This window comes from Falco rusticolus, chromosome 3 (assembly GCF_015220075.1).
Source record: "Falco rusticolus isolate bFalRus1 chromosome 3, bFalRus1.pri, whole genome shotgun sequence".
Lineage (NCBI taxonomy): Eukaryota > Metazoa > Chordata > Aves > Falconiformes > Falconidae > Falco > Falco rusticolus.
Window position 1 is genome coordinate 1,032,450 of NC_051189.1, and position 25,852 is coordinate 1,058,301.

Below are 25,852 nucleotides of genomic sequence, written 5' to 3' on the forward strand. Positions count from 1 at the left end.
GTGCATTCTTAAAGCTAGGGTATTGTTATCAAAGAGCTCCGTCAAAAAGTCCCATCACCACCGGGATTTAGGGTTGATGTCTCCTGAATTTGTGCCCCTCTCATTCAGAAACCAGCAATTCCAGCAAAGCTTTGTGGACTTAACAGAGAAAGAAAGTTTATAATCTGAGTGTGTATGGATTGCATCCAAGACAGCTGTTGTGCTATGGCTTTGGAGTTGCTGTTCCCTTTGGTTGTCCATCAAATCTGGGATAAAAATGTTCCAACACTGCTTTTTCCCCTTCTCTTTCATCAGTTGACTTGTAATTTCATTTTCAAACATAAATTCATTGCTCTCTCCATCCTGGTGACTCATATCCCAAAGTTATCGGATCTTATATTTTAATTAAGACTCCAATCAATGACACATAAACCAAAATGAACCCCCTTTCCAGCTCTCATGATTGCTAGCACTCCAGGACAAACAGATCCGTTTTCTGGGAGTAGGCAAAAGGGATTTTGCATGTACAGAGGGAGAAAACACAGAGTAAGAAAGCCTCACTGCTGCCTACTCGCTCTCTCAAGCAGAATTGCACTGTTATGTCAGAGCCAAAAATTATTGAAAAGACTTCAGAAATAAAAATAACTTCAGTGTCTTTCTTCAGCTGAGTGTTTTGATAGAAAACTACTCTTCCTGTCTTTGAAGACAGCTTTAACCTTTTCTCAATATGAAGCTTCTTTTTCTAATGCTGTAGAGAAAAAAAATATTTACGTGGAGGCAAAGAGAAGAGAAAAATCTCCTGTTCCTTTAAGAGATACTTCCCCAAAGCTTTCTAGAGCTAATTTGCTTAGTTTGTCCATTTATCAGCCTGTCAACACATCCTTTGTGTTCTAATTGTGCCATCTGTAGTTTTGGGTTTTTACAGTTGTCAGTATTCCAAAGACTGAGTTTTGCAATTAATTTGGAGAAGGCAAGTACTCTATAATATGTAAACTTTGGACTAGCACAGATGAAAAGGAAAGAATACTTGGAATAAATGATATTCAGAATTTATTCCAATAGAAAAACATCTGACAGGTTCTTGCGTTTTTCTAAACACCATGTTAAGGGGCAATGTTTGGCTTTAATTATGTCAAGATAAAATCAGCATAGTGAAGCACTTGAAGCCATGCACCGCAGCTTTAGATATTTCTTCCCCTTGCAGATTCAAATGTCAGTGCTGCTACAGATTTTGTACCAACAGTGGATCTAATGCTATATACGTTTTTCTCACATAGGCTGTGGAGTGGTCATTTTATTCTTTTCTAGTTTAGTCCAACTTTGGAAAATACTAGTGGATCCCCTTGGGAAGTGTGAAGACACTGCTTGGCTTTTAAAAGCTTAAAATATCTGTAAGAGCTGCCAGCAAGGCAAGATGCAGCTTATGATGCTGAGGACTATTGTACCACTATCCCAAAGCTCAATGCACCCCATTTGTTTGTTTTTGCTTCTGGTTTGCAGGATTAACTATCCAAGGTAGATGGTTTCTCAAAATTGGGGTCCCTTCCTCCACCAAACCCTGAAAAAGAATTAGGAAGGTTTTTTGAGCCGGCTCTGAGGTCAGAGGAGAGACTTCTTCGGTGGCAGAGCCAATTTAGGCATATCCCAGATACAGATCATGGACCTAACTGTGATGGCAACTGGTCATTTGCTCTCACTTTCTGCATCTCATGTTTTTCAAATACTGCACCTATTTTGCAAAACAAGGGACACTGTTCAATGTATGTTTGTCACACACGCTCTTCTGTACATGGACAGTTGGAAGTTGCACTTTTTTTACATGTTTTTCTAGTACCCAGGTTTTTTTACTACAACTTCTGGTGACAAATAAAAGATTGTTTATGTGGAATATTTCATTCCACTTTTCAGTCCCAAACCTAGACACTGGCAAACATCCAGGAAGCCATTTTTCACCTCACACCCACTTTATCTGTTTCAAGGAAGAAATTAGAAGAACCCTCACCTCCTTTTATTTGTGTGTGCACAAACACAACATGCTGCTAATGATTGTCCCACCTGGAAGACGGGGGCCTTCTCTGGCATCAGGAATTCCATCCACTCAGGTTGTAGTATCTAAAGCTGTGGAATTAAAAGCTTAATTCTCCTGGTAATCTAGCTCTGATTTTGTGGCACTCTGATATTGAATTATACGTTTTCTGTTTTTTCCATATTTGAAATTGTTTTTGTAAGCTGCTCTGGAGCTGAGAATTGAAGAGGTCAAAATCTAAGACATGTTGGATTACTGTTAATTTATTCTATTTAACTGCATTTATTTATTTAATATATATATAAACAAATAATATTTGTTTAACTAAATTAACTGTTAATCTTTAATGCAACGATTGTGTAATCCAGTATTTTGCCTGTCTTTCAGTTCTTTCATAGTGTTTTGATGTGCTTAGAAATCTGGGACTGTTTTTTGGATGAAGGCAACTATTGGCAGGGTGCTGCTATTGATGAAGCAGGATCTGCAGCACCCACACTGAGGGACGTGAGATGGAAAAGACTTCTCTGGTCATCTGTTCCTTCTCATTGCCAGGACAGGATTAGTCTTCATTATTGCACATTTGGCTAACGTTTTGTCCTGTTTGCTTTTCTCCTTGCCAGACCATAAGTTCTGAGATTTTTTCCTGAAAGATGATTATTCAGGCTAATAAAGCTGTAAAATTAAATTAAAACTGAAGCTGTTCAATTGTGAAACATTATGTTTCCCATGGATGTTCCTGTGCCTACTGGCTTAAGCTGTGGGTGCTTAGGTTTTCTTTTTTTTTTTTTTTTCTTTTTTGAAGTGCACTTGGATTTAAAAGATAGCAAGTAACCAGATGTCCCTCAGTGTGGGTGCTGCAGATCCTGCCTCATCAATCTGGGCATCACTTTGTGAGTCGTAAGGAGAGCAGCACCAGGATCCTGCAGGCTTGTGCTGATCTCACAAAATTATTGCTGCCTGGAAGGACAGACCTATGGTTCGGAGCCAGCTCACCAGGTCACCATTGCAAGCTCAGCCAGAGAGGCTTTAGGTATTAACACCTGACAGCTTTTTGGCAAACAGGCTATCTACAAAATGAGCTGATGGACTTGGGCCACGCCAAAGAGGTGCTCATATTTTAGAAAAATGTCCTCAGATAGCCTGAACAAGCACAAAACCATACACAAACATAACCCAGTCTAGAATACATCTGGCCAGCTATGTATGCCCAAAAAATGGTGTTTCCTTACCCAACAACTAAAGCCTAAAACATGCTGATAGCCCCTTTCTTCTTACAGACCAGCAAGCTCAGGGTAAGATGATAAAAAGTGTGAAAACAGGACATCACCCAAGGAAGAGGATGAGTTTGGGAGCTTAGACTCATTGCTGGAGAAGCCTGAAGGAACTGATGCCACTTTTCAGCCCAGTTGCTTCAGAATCCCAGTTTCTCCTAGAAACTGGAATAGACCAGCCAAGGGTAAACTCTGCAGATGGAGACAAACCAAGTAAAAATGTTTTTCATGGACTCTTTCTACAATCTGTATTTATAGTCAGGGACTCAAGAACAGGTTATGCAGAGGTAAAGACTTTCAGTTCTCCTCTCCCATTTATTTCCCTGTTACAGCCTTGAGAAGAGCATTGCAGCTTCCTTCCAGTGCCCCAGCAGGTGCAGAGAACTGAGAAAAGCTGTGGCACGGCATGGTGGGAAGGGACAGCTCGTGGTTTCCCCAGTCAAAGTCCTGTGCCCCTGACCCATAGGATCCCGGTGGACCCTTGCATGCATATACCAGCACTGCTTTGGCTCCATGGCTGTATTATCCTAAGGCTGACATTAGATACGCAAATCTGTAACAGGAACCTTGTAACACCACCCATTGCATCGTCTCAGGACAGAGATTGATCTTTGGGCGTGCTTTATGTTTCCAAAACTTTTAAAGATGAGACTCTCATTCAGTTCTTTAACTTTAGGTATCGCACATTTACCTTCCAGGCAAGATCCCATGAGAAAGTAGTAGCTACATCTGCTGCTGGGTCTGCAGTCTTTGGGGGAAATCAAGCAGGAGATACATTTCAGTCACAGTTCCTAATAATCCATCCTTTCAAATTTGTCCTTTGATTAAACTGTAAAAACATCTTCCAGGAAGGGTTTGCCAGACCCTGTGGCAGATGGGAGGTCGGGCCGTTCCCGCTAAGCTGAGGATGAACTTTCTAACACCTACCTCTACAACAAATAGCATCAGGTGCCATTTCTCTATAGCCTTGACAGGGAAGAAAAAAATTCAGAAAAGGTGAGCTATTTGAAGCAGTTTTGTCTAAGCTAAAATAAACCACCTATTTAAGTAACAGAAGGACCAAAGGATTAGAGCAAAGAAACTGGATGTTCTGTTACTGTGCCGAGCATGAACAGTGCTCCCAAAATGTCCCTGAGCTCACCAAACCAAGGGCACTTGAGACTTAAGCAGAGCACTCAGCACATTGCAGGAGCTACATGAAGGCTCTAAATGTGCTGTTTATTAAGATGATAGACTCCAAAGAAGGTACAGAAGGGTGTATATTTTTCAAAATGCAGTATCCTGAAAAGGTGTGAATAGCTTCATCAACAAATCACATGAATATTAATATTCATGTACTCATTTGTAAAGCAATCACTGGTGAATCAAGTTGGTTATCTTCAGAGCAGGATGCAAGGATGTTTTGTTTAATCAAGTGTTTTAACTGGGTTATTAATCAGGTTCCACCAAAGCAAAGAAGCTCAAATAGTGGCACTGAAATTTGAATGAGTCAGTTCTGAAAAGATCAAGTATTGTGATTTGGCTTTTTACCTGACGGTGTTTTATGTGCTTGGCTAGGTTAGCTCCCTAACACTAGTGAAAAGAAGGGAACAAATATCTGCAGGGTATAGGGAAAAGACTGCAGATCCTTATATGAAGCTTTTGAGGTTTGCTCATTGCTACCTGATATGCCAAATTATGCCAAAGTTAATATTAGTGCACCAGCTGCATATTCAGTGCAAAAAGATCAAGTGAATATTGGATCAAATAGATCAAGTGCAAAGGAGAATAGTACATGAAAACCAAGAGGAGCTGCATCTGGTACAAGTATCGCAAACGCCTACAGGAACATATCTCCGTATCTGTTTCAAATATATATATAAATAAAGCAAATCCTTGTGCTGATATTTATACTTCACGGTGTCTTGACACCAGGAACAATTCTGCTTTAAGTAATCTCTCTGCGCCTTTTCCTAAATCACTGAAATGGAAGATTTTGAGCCATGTAAGCTTTGTAAGATTTTAAAAACTGGACATTTAAAGAAAGAATAATGAATTTTTGCCCAGGTATATAAAAAATTGCTAAATGTAAAAGTACATGCTGATTACATTTGAAAGCACTTTCATAAATAAATCTTTTGGGACCTCATTTTTGGCTATGTACAGGAGGGACTTAAATGCCCAGAGCCAGGTTCTGAACATGTGCATATCACATATGACTCAAACTAAGTGGAGTTTAGGTGTCTGAACCAGAAAAGGTTGCTTAGAGTTGCTCGTCTCAACCATCCTGGAGATGCCTAAGATAAAATCCCAGCTTACTCTCAGTTTGAACCACTGCCTAAAATGACCTCAAGCTGACGGATGGCCCAGGGTCATGATTCTGCCCTCCACTGTGGTTCTTGGTGTGTATAGAGCGGTGCCTCCATACCCACAGGCTTATGTAGTCCCTTAAGTATGCTTAAACCATGTCTACCAAGCGCTGGAAGAAGGTCCTCACAGAAGATGACTAGAAGGGATGGTCTTATGCCTCCCATCTAAATGTTATATAGTAGCTCACCAAGGATCAAGAAAACCATGGTGGGGGGAATTTGCGTTCTTAATTTCTGAGAAAGGTGCTTTCACTCAATGGTCTTAGCCCTTTCTCCAAGGACTTCTTGCCTTTGGGGGTGGTACTAGGAGCTGAAACTGGAACTGAAAGCTCCCTATTCCCACCAGAGCAGAAGAGCAGTTTAATCATCAGGAGAGGGGCTAAGACACATAAATTGTTCAAGGATCATGGTCACATTTGTAATCTGCCTGATCTGAGCCCTTAAATGCTTAACCCATGTAGTCTGTAGAGGTCTTGATGGCAAAATGGTAGAAGTTTACCACCAAAGTTCAATGTGAGGTACAGATTTTTTTCTTTTCCATGTGTCTAGTTTTTTTGCTTTACTTTTTCCCCAATAATACTTCTGTCCCTGAATCCTGACAGGGGAATTAAGGAATATTGCAAGGTGTGAATTCACAGCAGAAATTTCATCGAGGATTGCTAAGAGAACAAAGAGATTAAGCCTTTCCCTAAAGCATTCTGTTGGCTAAGTTTAAGAGTCCTCTGCACTGCACGTGGACCTCTGTGACTCCTGTTCCTAGACATCTGTCAATACGCAAGCCTTGTATGAAGATTGAACACCAAGAAATACGCTACGAAGGAAGTTGCCTTATAAGTAGGTACCCAAAAATTCAACAGTGTGATAGTCAAGTTCCCCTTACTGAACCCAGGCACCTTCTCCATAATCTTAGCCAGAGCCAAAAACTGGCACTGCTTCCTTCAGTAAAATAACAGTCGTGACTTGAATAGGTCCCTAAGAAATGATGCTGTTCTCTTTCCAGACAGCCACAAAGTCTGTATTTAAATTCAGACTGTGATGATGGGTAGAAAGCCATGTGCATTTAACAACTTTCATTTAAAAAAGTAAGAAAGGGGGAGAATTGTTCTTGATCACAGACTGTGTCTCAAAGGTCTTGAGAGGTGGGATGTGTGTACATTTGCCTCTCAAGAGGGTGGGGAGGTTTTTGTTTCACCTGAGTGATTTAGTGATATTCAGAAAGAAGGTATGAGCAAAGCCAACTCTTCATTCTCAAATCAAGAGAGATTTGAAAGACTGTGGGCTCTGGGGCAAAAGGTAGTTTGTAGCTGCAGTGGGAGAGAAGTGCAGTCTCCAGGTCTTTCTCAGACCTATACATTTTTGCATTTCTCTTCCTCTTTTGTGCCTCACTGAAAGATCTCTACTCTGTAGCAGTCATGTAAAAGGTCTAACTTTCTTTTGACCCTTGCCCATATTTAAGCTATTGAAGAGGAGAAGAAAGAGGAGGTGTATATCTAAAAGGTTTGAGAACAACCACAATGTTGGGTTGGAAAGGACCATAAAGACCATCTTGTTCCAGCCCCCTGCCATGGGCAGGGACACCTCCCACCAGACCAGGTTGCTCCCAGCCCCGTCCAGCCTGACCTTGAGCACTGCCAGGGATGGGGCACCCACAGCTGCTCTGGGCAGCCTGGCCCAGTGCCTCACCACCCTCATAGTGAAGAATTTCTCCCTAATACCTAATCTAAATCTGTCCCTTTCAGTTTAAAGCCTTTTCTCTTTGTTCTATCACCACATGCCATTATAAAAAGTCCCTCTCCAGCTTTCTTGTAGCCCCCTTTAGGTACTGGGAGCTGCTCTAAGGTCTCCCTGGAGCCTTCTCCAGGCTGAACAACCCCAGTTCTCCCAGTCTGTCTGCACAGAAGAGGGGCTCCAGCCCTCCCATCATCTTTGTGGCACTTCTCTGGACTCGCTCCAACAGGGCCATCATTCTATTGCCTTCACTGGGCATAGGATCAGACCCTATCTGAAATAATGAACTAGGACTCTCGGGATAAATTGTACTACTATTCTTTCCAGAATTTTTGCAGGATTTTAAAAATGTTAAGTGAAGGTGACCCAGAAAGTCTAGTAAAGAAAAGAATATCACTGCACAAGGAAGGATAAAGCAGAAGCACATCCATCAGTTGAGTGTGGTTTAATTAGATGAAACCCAAGATGTATTGGCAATCATTTAAAAGATACTCTGCACACTGGGGGATGAGGAGGTGATTTACAAACCCATTGTCTGCAATTGCAAATGCAAAAAAAAAAAAAAAAAAAAAGCATGTAAGCAAAGGATTTTGCTGCATTCAGAAGTTTAAACAAGGAAAGTTATATAAATTTGGATTATAAATCATGATACCGAGATAATCCTTATATTTGAAAATGCAATACTCTTAGAAAAGGCTGAATTTTAAAGATCTATTATTTACTAATAAGAATGTATGAGCTCTTGAATATGAAAGAGAAAAGTTTGAGAACGAAACAGATCTTAGTTGTACGAGACAGAAAATATCTGTACAAATAATTCAGTATTATTATACTTTGCATTTCTTGTGATATGATACAGGAATTTGGAAATAATTTCCCTAAAGAAAGTGGCATGTAATTAGTGGGATATGCTAGGAAGTTTAATTACATAGGGTTACAGTGACTTTCTTCCATGGAAGGTGAAATTACCGGTGAGTTTTGTGAAAGGGTTATAGGAAGTCTTCTTAATTTCCTGCCCTTATTAACAAAAATGGTTGGGGGATGATTAAAAAAGGAGAGACTCTTCTCAGGAATTTACATTCAAGTTTTAGGATCTGTCCCTGAGTTAGAAGAAAAAGGTTTTCAGGAAAAAAAGCAAGGGAGACTTACTAAAAAGGATTAAAGTTTATTTGTGAAACTGAGTATGTTAATGAAAGGTCACGACATCAGTATGAATAATTCACTTCTAAGAGACCTGCCATTTCATCTGGCATGAAAAGCCCCATTGCACAGCCAAGCCTATCCCAAGTGGGCTCAAGATACCGACAACAGTTGAAAGTGCTCGTAGAAATAATTCTACTGACCAGATGCCCTTTTGGTAGAGCGATCCACCATCGCTGCTGTGATAGTGGGGTTTCATCACTGGTCTTGCAGAGATCAAATAGCCAGAACTTTTTAAGAAAAAGAATATTCTTCTGGACTCAAATATCTCACTGCAATTAAGATGGTGAGTTTCTATTTCAATAGCACACTTCAATGACAGAGCAATTTTATATAGTGTTATATGAAGAGTTTCTACGCACATTCTGGAGGGCTAGAAAGTCAGGACTGTATGATTAAAAAAAAAAAAAAAGTATGACAAAACTGATGTGAAGGCTGCAGCCAGAGGCAGCTAAAATGGGGGTGTGAAGCCACCCTTGGGCCATCTCCCTTAACTTTCTGGCTGCAATGGAGAGCAATTTTTCATCGCCAGGGTTTTCAGAGGAGAAAGGTCTCTGGCAGAGGCAGAAAAGGACTGAATGAAAATAACTGAGAGAGTGAACTGGAGCTCTGCAGGAAGACAGCTCAGCTCAGCTCAAGGAAATTTCTACAGGGAACGTTAGGCTTCCTGTGATGCGAGGGTACAGTACGGTGCCTCCTTTCTTCCCACCACGATACAGCAGCCAACTGTCAGGAGACAACGTTCATTTTTGGCAGCAGATGTTTTGCTTTGCTTGATTTTTCAGACTAGTAGCCTGCAAACACAGCGGATGCTTATGTTCACAGTGGTATTATAAGCTTCCTCCTTCCAATCCATTAAGCTTGGTCTGTCACAATGTGCGCACCATATCTTAATATAAAAATACATGTAATCCATCAAGCAATCCAAAACGGTAGAACTCTTCAAAGTTTGTATAGCTGATGTATAAACTCTGTTCTCTTTGTGGAATATCCACAGAAGGCAAGTGAACTGAACCATTGAAAGCACACAATAAATTACATATGAATCAAAGTGGATGTGGATGTACAAAAACAAACAACCCCTCCTTTTCCCCCAAACAGAGATGGGGATTATACTTGAAAGCAGTACAGCGTCCAACAGTATGTTGTGGGTTATAGCACTGGATCTAAAGTATTGGAATGAAAATTCATTGGGATAAAGGGGATTCAGCAATTTTTCATTATCATTAATCTCCCAAAAGCATGTCTAAGAGAAAAATAGCAGCCAGTAGCTAATTAGATATCTGCTTTAAAAAACAAAAATTCATGCTGGGTTGGTTGTTGGTTTTTTTCCTGTAGAACTAACACATGTGATATATGCCAGGCAGCAGGGGCTGGAGGTGAAAGGTCTTTTTTTGCAGAGCAAATGTAGTCCCATGCGCGTCTGTGCCAGTCTAGGATGGCTGTTTAGCTTTCCCCTAGTATGGCCCTTGCTCCCCCAAAAATAAAAATTATTCATTTTAGAATCCTCTCCCAAAAATAAAGTGTGGTCTTACAACCCTTTCCAGAAGAGCAGCCACAACTTGAGGTAGCACATATACGTACTACTGCCTTTATTTGCAAATGTAGAAGTAAACTGGCAATGACACACTTGAGAATCTCCTATTTCCCGAGCCTGCTAATTCCCACCCACATTATTTTCTGAAAGTCTGTTCTTTTTAAAGATAGTAGCTGTCCTCCCTCCCAGATGAATGATTTCAGTCATAGGTTTGTGATCTCAAAGGTTTCAGACCAAAACATATAAAATCTGGAAAGGTCTGCCAGATCAATGTGCACATCAGCAAGTTTTTGACTGCAGATGCTGTGAAGCCAACATTGTTTCATGGAGAAGGTTGTGGAGGTCTCACTTATCACAGCAGCCACTGGTGGGAACCTCTGTAACACCATGACCACTGATCCTAGATGGACACTTTTCAGGCCTCTGCATTCACAAGCAACCACTATATACCCACAGCATTTCCTGGGAAAGGGACACCTCACCTTCTCCCTGCCTATCCTACGCGTCAAAAACCTTAATCTCTCCACCCAACCAATTTAAGTGTTACTAAAAAAGACAAAAAGCCTGTCCTGGTTTCAGCTGGGATGGAGCTAATTCTGTCCTTGGTAGCTGGTGCAGTGCTGTGTTTTGGATTTGGTGTGACAACAATGTTGATGGCCCATGATGGGTTTGCTTGTTGCAAGGTAGTGTTCATCCTAAGTCAAGGACTTTTCGGTTTCTCAGGCTCTGCCAGCGGGAGGGCTGGAGGGGGACAAGAAGCTGGGAGGGGACACAGCCGGGACAGCTGACCCGAACTGGCCAAAGGGATGTTCCATAGCATAGAACGTCATGCTGGGTATATACGCTGGGGGAAGAAGAAGGAATGGGGGGACGTTCAATGTCCTGGCGTTTGTCTTCCCAAGTCCCCGTTACACGTGACGGAGCCCCGCTGCCCTGGGGATGGCTGAGCACCTGCCTGCCGTGGGAAGCGGCGAATGAATCCCCTGCTTTGCTTTGCTTGCACGCACAGCTTTGGCTTTACCTATTAAACGGTGTTTATCTCAACCCACGTGTTTTCTCACTTTTACTCTTCCGACTCTCTCCCCCACCCCACTGTGAGGGAGTGGGCGAGCGGCTGCGTGGGGCGTGGTTGCTGGCTGGGGTTAAACCACAACAAAGCCCTACTTCTGTTCCTCTGTCACACGAACATAAGCACAAAACTGAACAAGACGGACTATAAAGTTGACTTTCTCTGCTACACAGGAAGAACTTGGCTGTCTCCTGCCCCCAGGAGTTTACTGCCTAAGGGTCGTACTTGAGATCTAAGGGTAACACCTCTGATGTAAGGATGAGAGATAAAAGTAATGTGTTCTCTTTAGGCTGTAGTACAGCAACAAAAGAATTATAACCTCACTATATAAAAATGTCTGTATTTGTGTAATTTATTTTTATGTATATATTTAAATAAATTGGGAAATTTATCTGAAAATCAGAGGGGTTTATATGCTTGAGCCTAGACAATATAAAAGAATCATTGGGTTAATTAGTATGCCTCAAAAGTTATTAGTATAACCTCCATTAAACTGTGAGGCATTCATACATCTGTATGCCAAAGTTATTTGATTACTCTATTTCAAGAAGCTGCAAGGAGAAAAAGTTAGAGAAATTACTTATGAGATCAAAACCTGAAATATAATATAAAACTCCTGAAATATAATCTACCCAGGAGATAACACTAATGAAAGTCTGATAATTATCAGTTTGATTCTGCAAAGTCTTAATTGTCCCCAAGTCCATGTCAGTTCTGCAAGATATGCTGAGCATCTTGCAGAACTGAAATCCTCTTGAAAAGCATGATTACCCAGGGACTGATTTTGCCGTCCCTGTTGCTGATTTCAATGGCACTGTTTGTGAAGTAAGGTAGTGGTGTGAATGAGCTATTTATGCTGCTTGTTTTAGATAAAGGAACATGTGAAAGAGACTCAAGCATAATTTTGCATTAAGGTTGTTTGCACATACCATGGAAACTGCTCTAAAGACCATCTCTAGTAGGCAATCTCATCTTTATAGAAACTGCTTGAAGGTATCTTTCTGCAATTCATGTTGTAATTTTCTGTGATTTTTATTTTATTTTTCCCTAGAGTGGATTGCCAAAGACAGATAGACCTGTTAGAATATGCTAAGAAAAATGCAACTTGAATGAGGACACATCTCCCTGAATGCAATGCTGGCAGGACAACACACTGAAAACCACTGATCGCCCTATTTTCCCAATTCTTCAAAATGACTAAAAGCCTTGTCAATGACAAACTACTAAGCTTGACCTTAAAATCTGTTAGATGAAAATAAGAAACCCCCTTGCAAACATTGCTCCACGATATTATTTTTCAAGCAATGGGAGGCACAGTTTTGCCACAAGTAGCATAAATATGGTTGAATAATTTGCTGTCATGGGGTTATACATAAGATGAAGTTTGCTTTTAAAACCTTGGCACAAATTATCTTTAGCTATTAATCTTGAAATTTTTTTTTTTAAAAAAAACATAAATCCAGCGTTGCATTACAAATTTAGTGGCTACAAAAACTTTTTTCACCAAAGTTTCAGAGATTCTCACAGATGAGGACTAGACAGGACTGTTTGATCAATTACAATTTTTTACTTCTGTGCTGAGGTCAGTAAGTTGCCTAACCAGTAGCTTCCAGGAGTTTTCCCATTCTTATTTGAAGACATCACAGCTGGAAAAATCTTTGTAATCTGCTCCAGTGGCCAACTGGCCTTCAAAGTTTATTTTCATAACTGGATTTCCTTACATCTGTTCCCAGCTATTAGGCTACCTGAGGGGAACAAAAATGAAATTATCCTCTCTGAATGATGGAGGCAGAAATATTACCATCGTGCCCCCACTCTGTCACGTTAAAAATGGGGACATGAACCCAATATTCCTCTTGTGTAGGAAAATGCCTTATCCAGAAAGCAGTATGCAGAGAAGGTGATGCAATGCTCCCTATTCAGCCTGGTGTTACAGGTACATCCACCTAAAGAAGGCACAAAAATTGCCTCAATTAGTATAGCATAATTTAGACCAAGCCTCCTAGTTTCTAAGCCGTAAGTACTGGGCTGAGACCAGGTCAGGCATTCTCTGCGGCCCTTATCTAAATAATCGGCTCAGAGCCACCTAAAGACTGAAGTGCAGAGGTGCCAAAGAGCATCGATGATTGCCCCTTGCTGGGGAACATGCAGAAAATGCTCAAGGGCCACCTAAGAGTGGTGACAATCTGTTAGGGACAGAGGCAGGTCCTTCTTCTAGGAGGGGAGCTCCACCATCAGAAACAGTGGTCCCTCTCTCTTCTGCTTGTGACAGTTTTAAGATGTTTTTAAAGTAGCTGTGCTTTGGCTGGTGCTATGGAGAACAGCAGCCTTTCAAGGGAAATACCACCGCAGAACCTCCCCCAAGGTAGCACTGTGGACACTTCAACAGAAGTGGTGGAGGAGCAACCCAAGGCGGAGGTATGGAGTCCCAGAAAACCTCTCTCCGAACCAACACAAAAGGAAAGCAAACCTCTCTCAGCTGCCTGAGGTCGACTGAGTCCCCCTTGGAGTTTCAATTAGTACCCTGGAACTAATTTCTCCTCTGATCTCCAGCACACCTGAGCTGCCTTGCTGGTTTATTGGCCCCTTCTCCTTTGACCGTAATTTTTTCTGGCTATGGGCCAGAGGGAACATTAGGCACCTGAATTTCCAAATTTAATTATAGTGTTTAAATAATGATACAGAGCATTGATTCCATTTACTCACAACGGCACAAACCAGCTTTAAGTATTTAACACCTCGGGCACTTCCCCTCTCACCGCTCTCTGTTTAATCACCTTCTGTCAATTAGAAAAATCCCTAAGAGGCTGGTCTGCTTTATACCATTAGAGAAACTGAATACCCCAGGCATTACAGCAGCTTTTATTTAGTGTTTTATGTCCTGGAGAGAAAGATTTGCTTGAAATAAAGTAGATGGTGTATTTGAATCTTTATATTGCGTGCCTACAACTCACTCTGAAACTGCCTGGGTACTGGCACAGTCTGACTTGAGTTTATAACCGGTGCATTTATAAACTCTTTTTGCTGGTCTGGTTGCACAAAAGGACTATGAGGTGGGGATATGTGGGTCTTTGCAGAGAAATTAATGTCTAGAGGGCTCAGAGCATGTCTGATGTAGGGTATTCATGTGTTTCACCATACTGTGGGAGAGCCCCACCTGGGGTGCCAGCTCCTGAGTGCATTGCAGCCTCACAGCCCCAGGATACTGCCTGCAAATACCTGCTGCCGGCAGCTGGTGAGGTGCTCTTGGTCCCCAGGTCCTTCAAGGTCACGGGAGTGCTGCACCCTGGGCAGCTTCTCTGGGAGCTGAGCTAGCCTGGGATGAGCTGAAAGCTGCCCACTCCCCACTTTCTCAGCATCCATCTAACTCCAGCAAAAAGTCATCCCAGAGCTATAGAGCACAGTGATGCTACAGCGCACCTATGCCCCAGAGCTTGGAGCTTTCTGGTTTAATCAGGCTAGGCAGCGTGTTTGCTGCTGCGCTCATGCTTTCTGCTAAGGCTCCAGTCAGCTGAAATTCATTTGTCACATTTCTTTACAACATCAGCAAATCCATCCCTCCCTCTCTACACTGGGACCAAATCATACCGCATGCCGTGGCAGGTCCTCTGCTCATTCTTCCTGCGAATCTCTGCCTGACGCTTGTATATAGTCACTCCTAAAGATCACCCACATAGAGGGTCTATGGCATCCTGCTGTTGGCATCCTGCCTTCTGTGCCTTGCCAATTCTTACGCAGCCGGAGAAGCAGAAGGACCCTGCCTTGGGTCTGGCTGTGTGGGCAGCACACGGGAAACTTTGGTTTGACCCTTCTGCCCCTGTGAAGTCCCTGGCAAAGGTCTCTTTGATACGGACATAGCACGGCTGTACTGGTATTTTCTCCATGTGCCAGTGCTGCCAGTTGGGAGCAAAGGGAAGTGTGGGGACTAGGAGGAGAAGGCAGATACAAATATGTTTAAATTTATGGCTTTCCCTTCCTGGGGCTGAAATCACAGGGTTTGTAGCCCAGGTTTCCCATACTGACTTGACCAAACAACCCCCTTCTTGTTCTCTGTGCCACATTTGTTCAGCCGCTGTCCTAGGGGAGGCTAATTTTGCAGCTTCTTTGAACTGATTAACAGTGTCCTCTTGACAGCTCTTACTGCTGATTTGCCATGCCGCTGCAGCAGTGGTGTCAAGGCTTTATGCAGCAGTCATAAGCAGCAGAGCTGCAAATCCCCACTGCTAACTGCAGCTGAGAAACATCCCATCCCTTGTGCCCTGGCTGGTCCCACCAGCCCAGAAGAAGACAAATCTCTTCCCTCATCCTTTGTGGTGGCTAATAATGTCACAGCCAGGCTGATGCTGCCCTGACAGCCCAGCACAGGGCTCATTGCACTCACCTGGGAGTTGGTTTTCCTCTCTGCTTACTATTCCGTCCACCACCTGTGAGTGTTTGCTGCCACAGTGCTTCATAACAGATCTGATTTGCTTACCTTCCCCCCCCCCTCCCCCCCCCACCCACCCAGGGAGAGATTTATTCACTGCAAATATCTCTTCTTTCTGTCCTTACCTCCTCCAAGTTCCATCAGCATCACCCATCACTCAGGGAACGTGCCATTAAGCTGCAGACTGCTTAAGATGTCATTTGGCTTTCAGAATCACAGAATGGTCAGGGTTGGAAGATCACCTCTGGAGATCACCTAATCCAACCCACGTTGCAGTGGGGTTTCCTTGCAACAACCCTCATGCTTTTATTTAATCCTTTTGATAATCCACAAGTTTGCTCTTAGCCTTAATGGTTCCTAATGGTTTCTTCTACCTAGCAAGTGCTCTGTGCTCCCTTTGACTGGGCAGTAGGAGCAGAGGGGGCTGCAGAGCTGCGTGGATGTGGACAAGTCCCCTTTTTCAGAAGTTTTGCTCTCCACATGAGGGAAAGGAAATTCCTATGAGTTCCAGCTGCCCATCTTTCTGTTGAAAAAAGCTTGGCAGACCCTGTCTGAAATATGTTCAGTTATATCAGTCTGGTGTAAGTTATTCAACTGTCTGTATCCTTTTTCCTAAGTTTCTCTCTTATCTAAGACACCATTTACTGGACTTACAGTCTTATCTCTAAGATGAGACAGGTCTTCCTAGATCTGCCTTTTTCAGGCCATCACATCTTCATCAAAGCTCTGGAATAAGCCATGGAGTCTAAGTGCTGAAATCATGTCTAGATTCCATATACCTCATTATATCTTAGGTGCCAAAACCACCTTTTTGCTGATGTGGTATTTTCCTCCTCTGAACTTGAACCCCATCTTCCTTTTTACTAGCTGGTCACTGGTTTTCATGCCAGAAAGATCTGGAGGCAGAGAAGTGGTTTATGAAGTGAATTTTCCTATGTAACCATTGGCATTTTCAAAGATATTTTTTTAATTTCAAAAATAAATATTAGTAGAAAGGTGGTGGGGAAAGCCATAATGTCAGCTTGCCGTATAACCTTATTCACCTCCTTCCTCATCTCCTTCCTAAGAATAACAAGTCTTTTTTATTATTATTATTTTTTAAAAGTATAGCTCCATATTGATGCTGTCATCATTCTTATGCAATTACTTTCAGAACAAAGGAGGTGTAAAATGTTCCTATTTCATTTGAGGGCATTTTATACTCACTTGCCACTCAGATGTGAATGGCCACACCAGGAGCACCGTCTGGAGCATCATGGGCAAATGCCCACTCCTCCTCCTGCTTCCCAGGGCAGCTTTCCAACCTGAATTGATGGAGGGCTGTCACAGGGAGCCTGAAGTGTGAACAAGTCCTTCATCTCAATGGAGCCTTGAATCTCAAGATTAATGTAGGTGGAGGAAAAAAACTTCTCCCAAAAGGCTTAGGCATGCCCGCATCATTTGTAAATGCAATTGCTGTAATGGTATGCTCCACTCGGTATGATGTAATTTGCATGAGCAAGTGGTCTATATTTAGTTTAAAGAGAGGCTGTTTATTGAGTGTAATATGAGTCTCAAACTTTAAAGACGAAGGCTACAGACCATGGCTAAAAGTTGTAATTGTCCTTTTTCTCTGAGTGCATTTGACATCTCTGCCTCACACGGAGCATATTCTGCTTGGGCAAATGAAGAAAATCACAGGGCTCCAATTCCATGGGGCAACCTGCAGCGAGTGAGTTAAAGCTGCATAATGCAATTTTTCACAAGGTTTTTGCTGGAAAACTTCCCCAGAATATAAAATAGCAGAAAACATCAGACTTGTCTATTAGCTTTGAAAAATAGAAGGCACAGACACAGCAAATGAAAACTGGAATATGTGTGTACGTGCGGGGCCTCCAGAGGAAAAGGCATGGAGGACTGCTGGGAATCAAATGAGGTTCAGGAAAGATCTGATAGAGATTTGTGCTCTTGGGAGGAATTTTATGCATTTTATTCAGGGAAAATTACATTTTTCTCCTTCATCTCTCTTCTTTCCTCCCCACCCCATGTGTATTCATCCCCCCTGGCCTGTGAGATTATATGTTGAAGAGGAACTGGCATAAGAGGTCAGTTACCCAGCTCTTTTCTCTTGCAGTGTCCTCTTTCCACTGAAGGGGTAGTTCTGGTTGGAGCAGAACCTTGCACATGTGGTGTCTCCTATGGGCTTTCTCTGCTGGAGAAATTTGCTCCTTTGACTAGTTACAGAGAGGGCTTGCAAATGAGACAAAGGTAGACTTTTATCCTCTCATTTTTAAGATTTCTCTTTTTTACATTACAGAAAGGACAAACTGATTTGTTTCTAAATGTATGAGGCTTTTTATTATTGTTGTTTCAAATTCATTTTGTGGAGGTTCACAGATTTCATATGAGGTTATTTTCATGTCCAGATAGAGCCCCTGGGTTTTCTAGTGTAAGTGATGACACAGCTAGCTGGAGTAGCAGGCACAGCAGCATGGAAAGCCAATATAAAAGCAAAAGGCTATGGAGACTGCATTCATAAAACAAAATGAGGCAATAAACCAAAAGGAAGCATTCTCAAAAGTTGGTTATTTCATTTCTGATGGCATCAACTCCCACAAAATGGCCAAAAATACAGATATAATCTTTTGCTACATAAGTTTTGTCAGATAATAAATATAAGTACTGCCACTCTCTCTGGAATTGTTGGCTTTATTTGAGGGACCCAGAAAAAAATGTCCTTCCTGGGAAATATTTAAAACAGAAGCTATTTCCTATTGTAGAAAAATTAGTAATAATCACTTTATTTCTCATTTTTGGGGGGTACTCTAGTGGGTAGTGAATTTTGCTTTAATTCAGTAACAAAAAGTCCCTCATCTGGGAGGAGAAGAGACCTGAGACAGAGTTGAAAGGTCTTCTACTACATGGGTTTGATGTGGACCATTGCAAGTTGTCCAAACACAAAGTTCAAAACTAGATGACTGGTTTTAACTGTTCATTTGTTAGTGACATAAATCATGATCTTTGGATCTAGATCTAATGCTCCTTGAATTCTGGATTGTTCAGAACAGGGGTTAAACAATATCCCATTCTTGCTGCTGTACCACACACAAAAACCCCAACCAAAAAAAAAAAAAAAAACAAACCCAAAAAACAAACCTTTTTGAACTGTTTACTTCAGTGTCTGTCAGACCAACAAGATTGGAGGCAGACACTTGCAATGTTCCCACAGTATTCTGTTGTTCGGGTTTCTTTTCATTTATAATGCTTAAGCCACAGAAAAAGAAACTCACTAGAGATGTTATTGCACATGTAATGAAAAAAAAGTATTCTCTATGTGAATTTCTGTTTTGTATTAACCCAGGCTGTTTAGAATAGTTAATACGCTTCACAGAGCAGCTTGTAGATAAATGGACAGTGGGACACCTAGGTAGAATGAGGTAGTGTGCGGCAGCATTAGAAGCCACTAACTGGGACTGAGCGGTCACCAGGCTTTGCCTGTTTAACCAGGAGACTTGCAAAGCTCATGAAGAAAGAAGAGAACCTTACAAGCTGCTAGGGCTGAAACCTTTTCTGGTTTAATTACTTAAAACCATAACAGGGAATTGTTAATGGAATTTCGCTTTTATTCTCTTCTGCAGAGGTGTCTTATTCTGCCTGCCCCACCATATCGCTGAGCACCCCCTCACCTCCTGGCACTGATGTGTCTTTGTCACACGTGGCTCATTTTCCTCTTGGTTTCCAAAGGAGGTCAGTGTAAGGGTCTCAGTTCTATGTTTGCATGTTTTTAATGTCTGTTGTTCTTATAAAGTGTTATGAAAATGGAAGAACAGAAGAAACAGGTGTTGGAAACGTCCTCTGGAGTCTTGGGGGAATTAGCTGCTTTTTGGGCTAACTCTGTGATGCCTGAGAGGCAGAACCATTCGTCACATTTCTAGAATGGGAATGATTTAAAACTGTAAGGGCACCACTCAGAAAGGCTTATGCTAAGCTGCTGTGTTCCTTGATGATGAGGACCAAAATGTAGGAGTCAGAGAGACTGGAATAGGTCTGAGGGTACCAAGGTAGCCCACCTCACTGTAGGGACTACTATGATGTCCTGCGCTAACAGCAGTTTCCACAGGGTGTCAAGCAGAAAGTGGCCACCTAAGCAGAAAGTAATGTAAGTTAACTGGTTTCAGATCATCGTATGTTAAGAAGGGATGGGGTCTTCTAGACAGCCAAGATACTATGGAAACTGAGATCAGTGATGGTCCTTAGTGTAACACACTCTGCAAGGTATAATATGCTCCTCCAGACACACGTAGCTGCCTTCTGCTGTGGTTTTCTAATTGTCATATAAGAAACCCCAGACCCCTATAGCACAGATCGTCATACACTGGAAGGTTGAATGCTTCAATACATGTCTGAAAAGAGCATCCAAGGCATGGATGCATCTAAATTTTCTGACTAAGTGGAGAAAAAGGATTCGGCTGTAAAGGGTTTAGAAAGGACAACCTGCCAGATGTTGGCTTGATCTGTGTAAACCCCTAGTTAAGACTGGCAAAGCTATAATTTTTTCTGGGGAAAACTTGCTTTGTTTGGTATTAAAAGGAAAAGAAAAAAATGCTTTGTAGGTCACTGAAGTTAGTAATTGCTGAACTGAGAGTTCAGATGTCATCTATGATTGCAACATCTTCTTTTGTTCATTCTGATTATGAGAAATATCTTCTGATTGAAGTTACTATTGCCTTGTGCCGGGAAAAGTTATGATGACAAAAAGTGCACTGTCTTTATGCACCTGTTCTACACCCACAAGCCATCCAGATGTTCATTTCAGCAGATCAAACTTGAGGAGACAGTAGGGGTATCTTTCTCTATGGATAAGACTAAAGGGCTAATTAGCAGGGTAAAATTTAGGTATTTTATATTTAATCCAGTAAACAGATACGATACACAGACAAGTTAGCAGGCACACGCAGCATTGTTATAGGGGAAGGAGTGCAATGGAAGGTGTCTACACTATTCCAATCATGTCTTTATCTTGCATCCTCTCTGACGTAATTAACAGTTGTTCGACAATTTACAAGTAATATTTGGCCTGTATGAACACAAGTCTATTAATTAGGTTTTCCCATCAGATAAGCTGTCCTCTGTGCTTTGTACTATTAAGATCACAGCACTCTTCCCCGGTGTCGGCTGCAGAATGTAGACATTCAACCACTACCCTCATCCAAAACAATTACTTCACATACCCAAGAGTAATGAAGGAATTGTGTTTTTCCCTTTAGCTGTAACCAACAACATCAGGAAAGATCAAAGGAAGGCTTTTCCCCAGATGTCACACTCCATTTCCACTTCATTTCCCCTTGCTTGGTTTGATTGATGCTCCAGGCTAAGGAAAAGAGCCTTGTTTTTTCTGAGCTGATTTTCTTTCTCAAGTGTAAACAAGCAGAGATGTGTAGACTGGGTAGCACAGAAAGCCAACAAGCTAAAATCAAATGAAGGATATCAGAATTAAGTACACCCCAGAGTCCTGTAGGAATGAGAAAAGCATCAATGCCTCCAAGGTTGGCCACCCACACTGGTGGCCTGATAAATAGCCAAAGAGGTGGGCTATGTGTGAGAACCCTATAGCATGTTGCAAGTATAAACACCACACTGTGTACTCTCTCCTGGTCAGGATTTGGAGCTCAGCAGTGCTCAAGTCCAGTCCTAGCCCTGAGGCACCTGCCCTGCAAGCAGGGTGAGAGGAGGATGCCTTGGAGCAGAGCCCAAAAGAAGAGGACACTAAGGTGTCACCAAGTACTGACCTTTCTCTTTGACTTGGGGATTTGAGGTATCCAAGTGCATGCATCCTAAGGTGCCATTAACCCCATTTGCATAGGACATCATGTGAAACTATGTTTTTGAGTTTTTGAGGCAGCACATCCCTTTCTCCTTGATGTTCAACTCCAACAACACACCTTTTATCCTTCAGGTTCTCCCCCGTCCCCATCTCACTGGGGAGGGCAAGGGAGTGAGCAAGCAGCTGTGTGGGGCTTAGTTACCAGCTGGGGTTAAACCATGACAGTCCTTTCTGGCACCCAACATGGGGCTCAAAGGGTTCAAGATAATGACAGGTTTTATTGGAATGTGCTAGATTGAATTCATAGCTGTTATTGCTGTTTTGCTATTAAAAGGCAGGCTCCTGTGCTTGCCATGGGGCTCGCTTGCCCCACCACAAAACAGCGCTCCTTTTTAGCTTTCGCTTCTTGCTACACTGCTTACCATCTTGCTGTGCTGTGCTCAGGAACATTTTGGTAACAGCAAAGGCGATGCGCCAGGGTCAGCAGCTGGCCAGGGCATCGCTGCTACTGCTGCTGTGCTGCTGTACTGGACAGGCTGGAACTCCAGTGTGAACTTAAGTCGAAGGGACTGTGGCCTGTGGATGAGTCCACACAGGAGCAGGACACTGCAAAGCATCTGTGACTGTGGATAAGTCCACACCAGAGCAGGTACATCTCAAAACGTCTGTTGGCCATGGTTATGTCTGTGCTGCAGCAGGTGTGCCTCTGAAGGGACTGTGGCCCAAGGACAAGTCCACGCTGGAGAAAGTAACCTCAAAGCATCTGTGGCTGTGGATAAGTCCAGGCTGCAGCAGGTATACCTTCAAGCATCAGTGGCTGTGCATGATGGAGCTCCTCAAAGCATGTGGCCACAGATGAGCCCATGACAGAGCAGGTAGAGCCCTGGAGGGACTGCAGCCATGGGTAAGGCTGTGCTGAAGCAGGTTTGCTTGTGAAGGGACTGTGGCATGTGTAATGCCATGCTGGAGCAGGTATACCTGTGAAGGCATTGTGGCCCATGGAGAAGACCATGGTGGAACAGGCGCACTTCTGAGTAACTGTGTCTGTGAGTAAGTCTGTGCTGCAGCAGCTACACCCCTGCAGAAGTTGTGTCTTATAGGTAAGGCTCCACTTGGAGCAGGTACACCCCTAAGGGACTGCAGCCTGTGGACAAGTTTAAGCCAGCGCAAGGGCAAGGAGAAGAGTTCATTGCAATGTTAAACACTAAAATCTGGCCCAAGGGGACCAAGGATGGAGATTGTAATGGATATACCTTTAAATTGTTGTAACACATTATTTGAGTTGCATGTTGTAGGAATTACTATAGCAGGAACTACCTGAACAAATGGAGGAAGCCTTACAAGAAGCAGTGCAAGGGCAGCAGTGACCCATCCTGAGCTGGCTTTGGTGCCCAGTAACTCCACACCACACACCACCTCTCCTGCCGAGTGACCACCTTAACAGATGGAGGCCAAAGTCATGGACGAAATTAACTCAATGGACATTTTGTGGACAAGGGAATTATATCTGTGTATTATATCAAAGGAGAGGAGGGGGGGGGTGTAATGAGAATGTATTGGATAGTGTGGGATATGAGCATGATGTAAATGGATGGTATGAAATAAGGAGTGGAGAATGTACTGGTTTTGGCTGGGATGGAGTTAATTTTCTTCATAGTACCTAGTATAGGGCTTTGGATTTGTGCTGAGAACAGTGTTGATAATACAGGGATGTTTTTGTTATCAGTAAGCAGCGCTTACAGAGAGCCAAGGTTTTTCGGCTCCTCACCCCACCCCACCAGCGAGCAGGCTGGGGGGGCACAAGGAGCTGGGAGGGGACACAGCTGGGACAGCTGACCCCAACTGACCCAAGGAGTATCCCATACCATATGGCATCATGCTCAGCATATAAAGCTGGGGGGAGAAGGAATGGGGGGAACATTTGGAGTGATGACATTTGTCTTCCCAAGTAACCATTATGCATGACAGAGCCCTGCTTTCCTGGGGGTGGCTGAGCACGTGCCTGCCCATGGGAAGCCATGGAATAATTCCTTATTTTGCTTTGCTTGCATACACGCCTCTTGCTTTACCTATTGCACCGTGTTTATCTCAACCCTTCTCCCTTCTGATTCTCTCCCTCATCTCAACATGGGAGGATTGAGTGGCTGTGTGGTGCTTTGTGGTATATGAAGGCACAGACCCCAGGTGAGATCCTTTATTGCATACATAAGTGCTGGTTATATGCAATCCCTTATCCACGGAAGTTCTGCCCTGGAATGTGCCTACATGCAGCAAAGCACCTTTTCAGCCAGGTCACACTCCACCAGGCTGTTTACTCCCCCCATACTCATCTGAGGAGGTCTCTTCTTCCCAGATCAGGATTTAAGCTGGGGGGGCTTCGGGCAGCCCCTCATTGCAGACAGGTGTGCACAGAATTAATCTGTGGATGAGCTCAGAGAGCCAGATTTAGTGCTAATTGCTTCCTCGCTACATTTTAAGAAGTAATCACTCTGCAACCTGGCACCCAGACAGCGAACAAAGCCTTTTCTTCATCTCCACATCCAGGGCTCGGGAGCAAGCAGGAAAAGCATGCACAGATTTCAGAAAGAGCGCTTACAATGCTTGGTTGGGGTTAAACCATGACACTGTTTTTCTCAAATATCCTTTGCATGCATTTATATTATTTCAACCCTATACTGGGCTGCCCAACTGCAACCTGGACTGCATGAAAAGGACCGTGACCAGCAGGTCAAGGGAGGTGATTGTCCCCCTTTACTCCACTCTGGTGAGATCCCACCTGCAGTACTGTGTTCAGCTCTGGGCCGCCCAACATAAGGACATGGACCTGTTGGAGCGAGTCCAGAGAAGTGCCACAAAGATGATGGGAGGGCTGGAGCCCCTCTCCTGTGCAGACAGACTGGGAGAACTGGGGTTGTTCAGCCTGGAGAAGGCTCCAGGGAGACATTAGAGCAGCTCCCAGTACCTAAAGGGGGCTACAAGAAAGCTGGAGAGGGACTTTTTATAATGGCATGTGGTGATGGAACAAAGAGAAAAGGCTTTAAACTGAAAGGGACAGATTTAGATTAGGTATTAGGGAGAAATTCTTCACTATGAGGGAGGTGAGACACTGGCCCAGGCTGCCCAGAGCAGCTGTGGGTGCCCCATCCCTGGCAGTGCTCAAGGCCAGGCTGGACGGGGCTGGGAGCAGCCTGGTCTGGTGGAAGGTGTCCCTGCCCATGGCAGGGGGTTGGAACTAGATGATCTTCAGGGCCCCTTCCAACCCAAACCATTCCATGATTCTATGGCTAGAGGAGTCAGTAAGCCTGCTGTTAACCAATTAGTGCATGCCCCCAGGGACTGCAAATGTGGATTCACACCTCCCTGCAGCTGAGAAGATTCTGCCCTGACTCCTCACTGTCCTGTTTCCTCTAGCAGCTCCTGCTTGGGTCCAACTCAGGACACTGAAGTTTGTGGCTGCTCCGAGGAAGAACAGGCAGAGCTCAGTCTGTCTTTTGTCCAGCCCACTGCATGAGGCTTTTGTTGAGATAACAGTGCAGGACAGTAATATGTCTCAAAAAAAGTGATTCTCCCTTATTGACAGCACCTGGTGTAGGTGCATGAGCAACCACTAAGTAATGTAGAATATAATATTAATATCAGTTAACTAGGAAAAAAGCCATTAACATACAGGAATCCAATTTACCTTATGTCCTACCTGGTGACTGAAGGGCAAGAAAAGGGTAAATATGCATTAGATCATAAAAATGATAGTAGTTTTCCCTAATAAAATGCATTACTGTAATCAAAACCACTTGATATATTTACAACCAAGTCTCCATCGTCCTTTTGCATCTGCTGTGATTTAATTATGATGGTAGCACCAGTCTGTTAATATTGTTTTGAGCTGGCTTAATTTGCCTTCCGTAATTTAGGCAAATTACAGGAGGTGAGAAGGGCTGAATGAGTAACCTTATTAGCAGAGACCTTCTTCAGGATGCAGACTGAATGAAGGTTAAAGAAATAAAAGTTACAACAATAACAAAAAAGAAAGCTAAATAGTTCATGATGAAATTCCTTTTAGGTGGCTGCTCTAATATCAAAAAGTTAATTTATTTGGCCCTATGTTATATTCCATATTTTTATTAGGGCTTTTGTTGTTGTTGTTGTTTTTCATTTTTTTGGTCTTCGGGTCAGTATTTTGTTGACAGTATAATATATGAACCTTGCTCAATGGCCATAATTTGTATTTATGGTATTGTAGATCATCCTTTCACAAAGGAAAAGAATCATGTTTCTGAAAATTGCTATGTCCAAATTATAGCTTTTTCCCTTATGAGAGACAGAAAGGGAGAGAGAGAAAGAGAGAGAATTTGTGGAAGCTTTTTCTTGTGTCTCTGTCGCTGGTGTACATGCAAAGTGATCTCATTAAAATGTATGAAATTGCCCTGGCATAAAATTAATATGGGAGGAGATTTGGGCCAGTGCT